The following is an 8578-nucleotide window of genomic DNA, read 5'->3' as shown; positions in this document are numbered from 1 at the left end:
TGGAAGACTGCAGGACCCAATTGGTACTATCAAACCAGCCCAATTTGGCACTGTTGCCACCTTGGGTCTGGGAACCATCCTGCATAACGTGGATTCTCTGGAGCCAGCCGGCCACTCCCACCCACAGGCTGACAAACAGAAACCATAGCTGTTTTCCCTGGCAAACAAAACTCACCTGCCCCGCTTCTGGATGGCACATAGCAGGAGTCACTTGGCACTGTCAAACCAGCCCGACTTGTGACTGGTGCCATCTTGGGTCTTGGAACCATCCTGCGTATCATGGATTGTCAGGAGCCAGCTGGCGACTCCCGGCCACAGGCCCTCAAACAGGAAGAACGGTCCTTTTCCCTGGCAAACAAAACTCACGTGTCCCGCTTCTGGATGGCAGATGGCAGGAGCCACTTGATACTATCAAACCAGCCCGAGTTGGCACTGGTGCCCCATTTGGCCTGGGAACCATCCTGCGTATCGTGGATTTTCATTAGCCAGCCGGCCACTCCCAGCCACAGTCCCCCAAACACAAACCACAGTCCTTTTCCCTGGCAAACAAAACTCACCTGCCCCGCTTCTGGATGGCAGATTGCAGGAGCCACTTGGCACTGTCATACCAGCCCAACTTGGCACAGGTGCCACCTTAGGTCTGGGAACCACCCTACATATCAAGAATTTCAGGAGCCAGCCGGCCACTCTCGGCCACAGACCCCCGAACACAAACCATAGCCCTTTTCCCTGGCAAACAAAATTCACCTGCTTCTCTTCTGGATGGTAGAGTGCAGGATCCACTTGGTAGTATCAAACAAGCCCGACTTGGCACTGGTGCCACCTAGGGTCTGGGATCCATCCTGCCTATCGTGGATTTTCAGGAGTCAGCCAGCCACTCCCAGCCACAGGCCCCCGAACACAAACCTCGGCCATTTTCCCTGCCAAACAAAACTCACCTGCCCCCTTTCTGGATGGCAGATTGCAGGAGCAAATCTGTACTAGCAAACCAGCTCAAATTGGCACTGGTGCCATCTTTGGTCTAGGAACCATTCTGCGTATCGTGCATTTTCAGGAGCCAGCTGGCCACTCGCGGCCACAGGCTTCCAAACACAAACCACGGCCCTTTACCCTGCCAAACAAAACTCACCGTCCTGCTTCTGGATGGCAGATTGCAGGAGCAACTTAGTATTGTCCAACCAGCCCGACTTGGCACTGGTGCCACCTTGGGTCTGGGAACCATCCAGCGTATTGTGGATTTAAAGGAGTCATCCGGTCACTCCCGGCCACAGGTCCCCAAAATCAAACCACGGCCCTTTTCCCTGTCAAACAAACCTCACCTGCCTCTCTTCTTGATGGCAGATTGCAGGACCAACTTGGTAGTATCAAACCAGCCTGACTAGGCCCTGGTACCACCTTGGGTCTAGGATCCATCCTGCATATCGTTGATTTTAAGGAGTCAGCTGGCCACTCCCAGCCACAGGGCTCGAACACAATCCTCAGAACTTTTCACTTGCAAACCAAACTCACCTGCCTCTCTTCTCGATGGCGGTTTGCAGGAGCCACTTGGTACAATCAAACCAGCCCGTCTTGGCACTGTTGCCACCTTGGGTCTGGGAACCACTCTGCGTATCGCGGATTTTCAGGAGCCAGCCAGCCACTCCCAGCCACAGGCCCCCAAACACAAACCACGGCCCTTTTCCCTGGCAAACAAATCTCACCTACCTGCTTCGGGATGGCAGATTGCTGGAGCCACTTGGTGGTATCAAACCAGCCCGACTTGGCACTGGTGCCACCTTCAGTCTGGGAACCATTCTGCATAACGTGGATTCTCTGGAGCCAGCTGGCCACTCACGGCCACAGGCCCTGAAACAAAAACCACGGCCCGTTTCCCTGGCAAACAAAACTCACCTGCCCCGCTTCTGGATGGCAGATTGCAGGAGCCACTTGCTAGGATCAAACCAGCCCAACTTGGCACTGTTGCCACCTTGGGTCTGGGAACCATCCTGCGAATCGTTGATTTTTTTGAGCCAGCTGGTCACTCCCGGCCACAGGCCCCTAAACATAAACCACGGCCCTTTTTCCGGCCTCGCTTCTGGATGAGAGATTGCAGGAGACACTTTGTACTATCAAAGCAGCCCAACTGGGTACACATGCCTGCTTGGGTCTGGGAAACATCCTGCATATTGTGCATTATCAGGAACCAGCCGGCCACTCCCAAGCACAGCCCCCCAAACAGAAACCACGGCCAGGTTCCCCGGCAAACAAAACTCACCTGCCCCGCTTCTGGATGGCAGATTGCAGAAGTCACTTGGTACTATCAAACCCGCCCAACTTGGCACTGTTGCCATCTTGGGTCTGGGAACCTTCCTGCGTATCGTGCATTTTCAGGGGCCAGCCGGCCACTCGCGGCCACAGGCTCCCAAACACAAACCACGGCCCTTTTCCCTGGCAAACAAAACTCACCTGCCCCGCTTCTGGATGGCAGGTTGCAGGATTCACTTCGCACTATCAAACCACCCTGACTTGGCACTGGGGCCACCTTTGGTCTGGGATCCATCCTGCGAATCGTGGATTTTCAGGAGCCAGCCGGCCACTCCCACCCACAGGCTGACAAACAGAAACCATAGCTCTTTTCCCTGGAAAACAAAACTCACCGGCCCCGCTTCTCGACGGCACATAGCAGGAGCCACTTGGCACTGTCAAACCAGCCCAACTTGGAACTGGTGCCATCTTGGGTCTTGGAACCATCCTGCGTATCATGGATTGTCAGGAGTAAGTTGGCCACTCCCGGCCACAGGCACCCAAACACAAACCACGGTCCTTTTCGCTGGCTAACAAAACTCACCTGCCCCGCTTCTGGACGGCAGATTGCAGGACCAATTGGTACTATCAAACCAGCCCTACTTGGCACTGGTGCCCCCTTCGGCCTGGGAACCATCCTGCGTATCTTGAATTTTCATTAGCCAGCCAGCCACTCTTGGCCACAGTCCCCCAAACACAAACCACAGTCCTTTTCCCGGGCAAACAAAACTCACCTGACCCCCTTCTGGATAGCAGATTGCAGGAGCCACTTGGCACTGTCATACCAGCCTGACTTGGCACTGTTGCTACCCTGGATCTGTGAACCATCCTGCGTCTTGTAGATTTTCAGGAGCCAGTTGGCCACTCCCAGCCACAGTGCCCCGAACACTAACCACAGACATTTTCCCTTTCAAACAAAATTCAACTGCCTGCTTCAGGATGGTGGATTGCAGAAGCCACTTGGTACTATCAAACCAGCCCCTCTTGGCACTGGTGCCACCTTTTGTCAAGGAACCATCCTGCATATCAAAGAATTTTAGGACCCAGCCGACCAGTTACGGCCACAAGCCCCCAAACACAAACCTCCGCCCTTTTCCCTTGCAAACAGAAATCAGCTTTCTCTCTTCTGGATGGCAGATTGCAGGAGCCTGTTGGTAAGATCAAACCATCCCCACTTGGCACTCGTGCCACCTTGGGTGTGAGAACGATCCTGCGTATTGTGGATTTTAAAGAGCCAGCTGGCCACTCACGGCCACAGGACCCCAAATACAAACCACGGCCCTTTTCCCTGGCAAATAAAACTCACCTGCCTCTCTTCTGGATGGTAGATTGCAGGACCCAATTGGTACTATCAAACCAGCCCAATTTGGCACTGTTGCCACCTTGGGTCTGGGAACCATCCTGCGTATCGTGGATTTTCAGGAGCCAGCCAGCCACTCCCACCCACAGGCTGAAAAACAGAAACAATAGCTGTTTTCCCTGGCAAACAAAACTCACCTGCCCGCTTCTGGCTGGTACATTGCAGGAACCACTTGGCACTTTCAAACCAGCCCGACTTGGCAATGGTGCCATCTTGGGTCTGGGAACCATCCTGCGTATCGTGCATTTTCAGGAGCCAGAGGGCCATTCTCACCCACAGGCTGACAAACAGAAACCATAGCTCTTTTCCCTGGAAAACAAAAATCACCTGGCTCCCTTCTGGATGGCAGATTGCAGGTGCCACCCAGTAGTATCAAACAAGCCCGTCTTGGCCCTGGGGCCACCTTGGATCTGGGAACCATTCTGCGTATCGTGCATTTTCAGGAGCAAGCCGGACACTCACGGCCACAGGCCCCCAAACTCAAACCACGGCCCTTTTCCCAGGCAAACAAATCTCACCTGCCCCACTTCTGGATGGAAGATTGCAGGATTAACTTGGTAGTATCAAACCAGCCCATCTTGGCACTGGTGCCACTTTGGGCCTGGGAAACACCCTGCGTATTGTAGATTTTCAGCAGCCAGCCGGCCACTCCCAGCCACAGGGCCCCAAACACAAACCATAGCCCTTTTCCCGTGCAAACAAAACTCAACTGCCCCGCTTCGGGATGGCGGACTGCAGGACCCACTTGGTACTATCAAACCAGCCCCTCTTGGCACTGGTGCCACCTTTTGTCAAGGAACCATGCTGTATATCAAAGAATTTTAGGAGCCCGCCGACCAGTTACGGCCACAAGCCCCCAAACACAAACCTCGGCCCATTTTCACTTGCAAACAGAACTCACCTTTCTCTCTTCTGGATGGCAGAGTGCAGGAGTCACTTGGTAGTATCAAACCATCCCCACTTAGCCCTCGTGCCACCTTGGGTGTGAGAACGATCCTGCGTATTGTGCATTTTCAGGAGCCAGCCGGGCACTCCAGGCCACAGGCCCCCAAACGCAAACCATGGCCCTTTTCCCTGGGAAACAAAACTCACCTGCCCCGCTTCTGGATGGCAGATTGCAGGACCCACTGGGCACTGTCAAACCAGCCCGAGTTGGCAGTGGTGCCACCTTGCTTCTGGGAACCATCCTGAGTATCATGGATTTTATGGAGCCAGCTGGCCACTCCCAGCCACAGGCCCCAAACACAAACCACGGCCCTTTTCCCTGGCAAAGAAAACTTACCTGCCTCTCTTCTGGATGGCAGATTGCAGGAGCCAATCTGTACTAGCAGACGAGTCCAATTTGCCACTGGTGCCGTCTTCGGTCTGGGGACCATCCTGCTTATCATGGATATTCAGGAGCCAGAAGGCCACTCCCAGCTACAGGCCCCCAAACAGAATCCAAGACCCTTTTCCCTGGCAAACAAAACTCACCTGCCTCTCTTCTGGATGGCAAATTGCAGGACCCAATTGGTACTATCAAACCAGCCCAATTTGGCACTGGTGCCACCTTGGGTCTGGGAACCATCCTGCATACCATGGATTTTCAGGAGCCAGCCGGCCAAGCCCAACCACAGACCAACAAACACAAACCATAGCCCATTTCCCGTGCAAACAAAACTGACCTGCCCCGCTTCTCGATGGCAGATTGCAGGACCCACTTGGTACTATCAAACCAGCCCCTCTTGGCACTGGTGCCACCTTTTGTCAAGGAACCATGCTGTATATCAAAGAATTTTAGGAGCCCGCCGACCAGTTACGGCCACAAGCCCCCAAACACAAACCTCGGCCCATTTTCACTTGCAAACAGAACTAACCTTTCTCTCTTCTGGATGGCAGAGTGCAGGAGTCACTTGGTAGTATCAAACCATCCCCACTTAGCCCTCGTGCCACCTTGGGTGTGAGAACGATCCTGCGTATTGTGCATTTTCAGGAGCCAGCCGGGCACTCCAGGCCACAGGCCCCCAAACACAAACCATGGCCCTTTTCCCTGGGAAACAAAACTCACCTGCCCCGCTTCTGGATGGCAGATTGCAGGACCCACTGGGCACTGTCAAACCAGCCCGAGTTGGCAGTGGTGCCACCTTGCTTCTGGGAACCATCCTGAGTATCATGGATTTTCTGGAGCCAGCTGGCCACTCCCAGCCACAGGCCCCAAACACAAACCACGGCCCTTTTCCCTGGCAAAGAAAACTTACCTGCCTCTCTTCTGGATGGCAGATTGCAGGAGCCAATCTGTACTAGCAGACGAGTCCAATTTGCCACTGGTGCCGTCTTCGGTCTGGGGACCATCCTGCTTATCATGGATATTCAGGAGCCAGAAGGCCACTCCCAGCTACAGGCCCCCAAACAGAATCCAAGACCCTTTTCCCTGGCAAACAAAACTCACCTGCCGCACTTCCAGATGGCTGATTGCAGGAGTCACTTGGTAGTATCAAACCAGCCCGACTTGTGACTGGTGCCACATTGGGTCTGGGAACCATCCTGCGTATTGTGCATTTTCAGGAGCCAGTTAGCTGCTCCCGGCCACAAGCCCCCGAACACAAACCACGGCCCTTTTCCCCGTCAAACAAACTCAGCTCCCCTGTTTCTGGATGGCAGATTGCAGGAGCCATTTGGTAATATCAAACAAGCCCGACCTGGCACTGGCGCCACCTTGGGTCTGGGAACCATCCTGCATAGCAAGAATTTCAGGAGCCAGCTGGCTGCACCCGGCCACAGGCCCCGAAACACCAAACCACGGCCATTTTCCCTGGCAAACAAAACTCATCTGGCACTACTGGATGGCAGATAACAGGAGACACTTGGTATTGTCAAACAAGCCTGACTTGGCACTGGTGCCACCTTGGGTCTGGGAACAATCCTGCTTATCATGGATTTTCAGGAGCTAGAAGGCCACTAGCAGCCACAGGCCCCCAAACAGAATCCAAGACCCTTTTCCCTGGCAAACAAAACTCACCTGCCTCGCTTCTGGATGGCAAATTGCAGGACCCAATTGGTACTATCAAACCAGCCCAATTTGGCACTGGTGCCACCTTGGGTCTGGGAACCATCCTGCATACCATGGATTTTCAGGAGCCAGCCGGCCAAGCCCAACCACAGGCCGACAAACAGAAACCATAGCTTTTTCCCGTGCAAACAAAACTGACCTGCCCCGCTTCTCGATGGCAGATTGCAGTACCCACTTGGCACTGTCAAACCAGCCCGAGTTGGCACTGGTCCTGCCTTGGGTCTCGCAACCATCCTCCATATCATGGATTTTCTGGAGCCAGCTGGCCACTCCCAGCCTCAGGCCCCCAAACACAAACCACGGCCCTTTTCCCGTGCAAACAAAACTCAACTGCCCCGCTTCGGGATGGCGGACTGCAGGACCCACTTGGTACTATCAAACCAGCCCCTCTTGGCACTGGTGCCACCTTTTGTCAAGGAACCATGCTGTATATCAAAGAATTTTAGGAGCCCGCCGACCAGTTACGGCCACAAGCCCCCAAACACAAACCTCGGCCCATTTTCACTTGCAAACAGAACTCACCTTTCTCTCTTCTGGATGGCAGAGTGCAGGAGTCACTTGGTAGTATCAAACCATCCCCACTTGGCCCTCGTGCCACCTTGGGTGTGAGAACGATCCTGCGTATTGTGCATTTTCAGGAGCCAGCCGGGCACTCCAGGCCACAGGCCCCCAAACGCAAACCATGGCCCTTTTCCCTGGGAAACAAAACTCACCTGCCCCGCTTCTGGATGGCAGATTGCAGGACCCAATTGGTACTATCAAACCAGCTCAATTTGGCACTGGTGCCACCTTGGGTCTGGGAACAATCCTGCGTATCGTGGATTTTGAGAGCCAGCCAGCCACTCCCACCCACAGGCCCCCAAACACAAACCACGGCCCTTTTCCCTGCCAAACAAAACTCAGCTGCCCCCCTTCTGGATGGCAGATTGCAGGAGCCAATCTGTACTAGCAAACCAGCCCAATTTGCCACTGGTGCCGTCTTCGGTCTGGGAACCATTCTGCATATCCTGCATTTTCATGAGCCGGTCGTCCCCTTGCGGCCAGAGGCTCCCAAACACAAACCACGGCCCTTTTCGCAGGGAAACAAATCTCACCTGCCCCACTTCTGGATGGAAGATTGCAGGAGCCACTTAGTGTTGTGAAACCAGCCCCACTTGTGACTGGTGCCACCTTGGGTCTGGGAACCATCCTGCTTATCAAGAATTTCAGGAGTCAGCTGGCCACTCGCAGCCACAGGGCCCCGAACACAATTTTCTTTTCCCTTGCAAACAAAACTCACTTCCTGCTTCTGGATGGCAGATTGCAGGAGCCACTTGGTACTATCAAACCAGGCCAATTTGGCACTGGTGCCACCTTGGGTCTGGGTACCACCCTGCGTATAGTGGATTTTCAGGAGCCAGCTGGCCACTCCAAACCACAGGCCGACAAACAGAAACCATAGTCCTTTTCCCTGGCAAACAAAACTCACCTGCCCTGCTTCTGGATGGCAGATTGCAGGACCCACTGGGCACTGTCAAACCAGCCTGAGTTAGCAGTGGTGCCACCTTGCTTCTGGGGGCCATCCTGAGTATCATGGATTTTCTGGAGCCAGCTGGCCACTCCCAGCCACAGGCCCCAAACACAAACCACGGCCCTTTTCCCTGGCAAAGAAAACTTACCTGCCTCTCTTCTGGATGGCAGATTGCAGGCGCCATTCTGTACTAGCAGACGAGTCCAATTTGACACTGGTGCCGTCTTCGGTCTGGGAACCATCCTGCTTATCATGGATTTTCAGGAGCCAGAAGGCCACTCCCAGCCACCGGCCCCCAAACAGAATCCAAGACCCTTTTCCCTGGCAAACAAAACTCACCTGCCTCTCTTCTGGATGGCAGATTGCAGGAGCCAAT

The sequence above is a fragment of the Ammospiza caudacuta genome, chromosome 7 (assembly GCF_027887145.1).
Source record: "Ammospiza caudacuta isolate bAmmCau1 chromosome 7, bAmmCau1.pri, whole genome shotgun sequence".
NCBI classification, from domain to species: domain Eukaryota; kingdom Metazoa; phylum Chordata; class Aves; order Passeriformes; family Passerellidae; genus Ammospiza; species Ammospiza caudacuta.
This window is presented reverse-complemented; position numbering follows the sequence as displayed.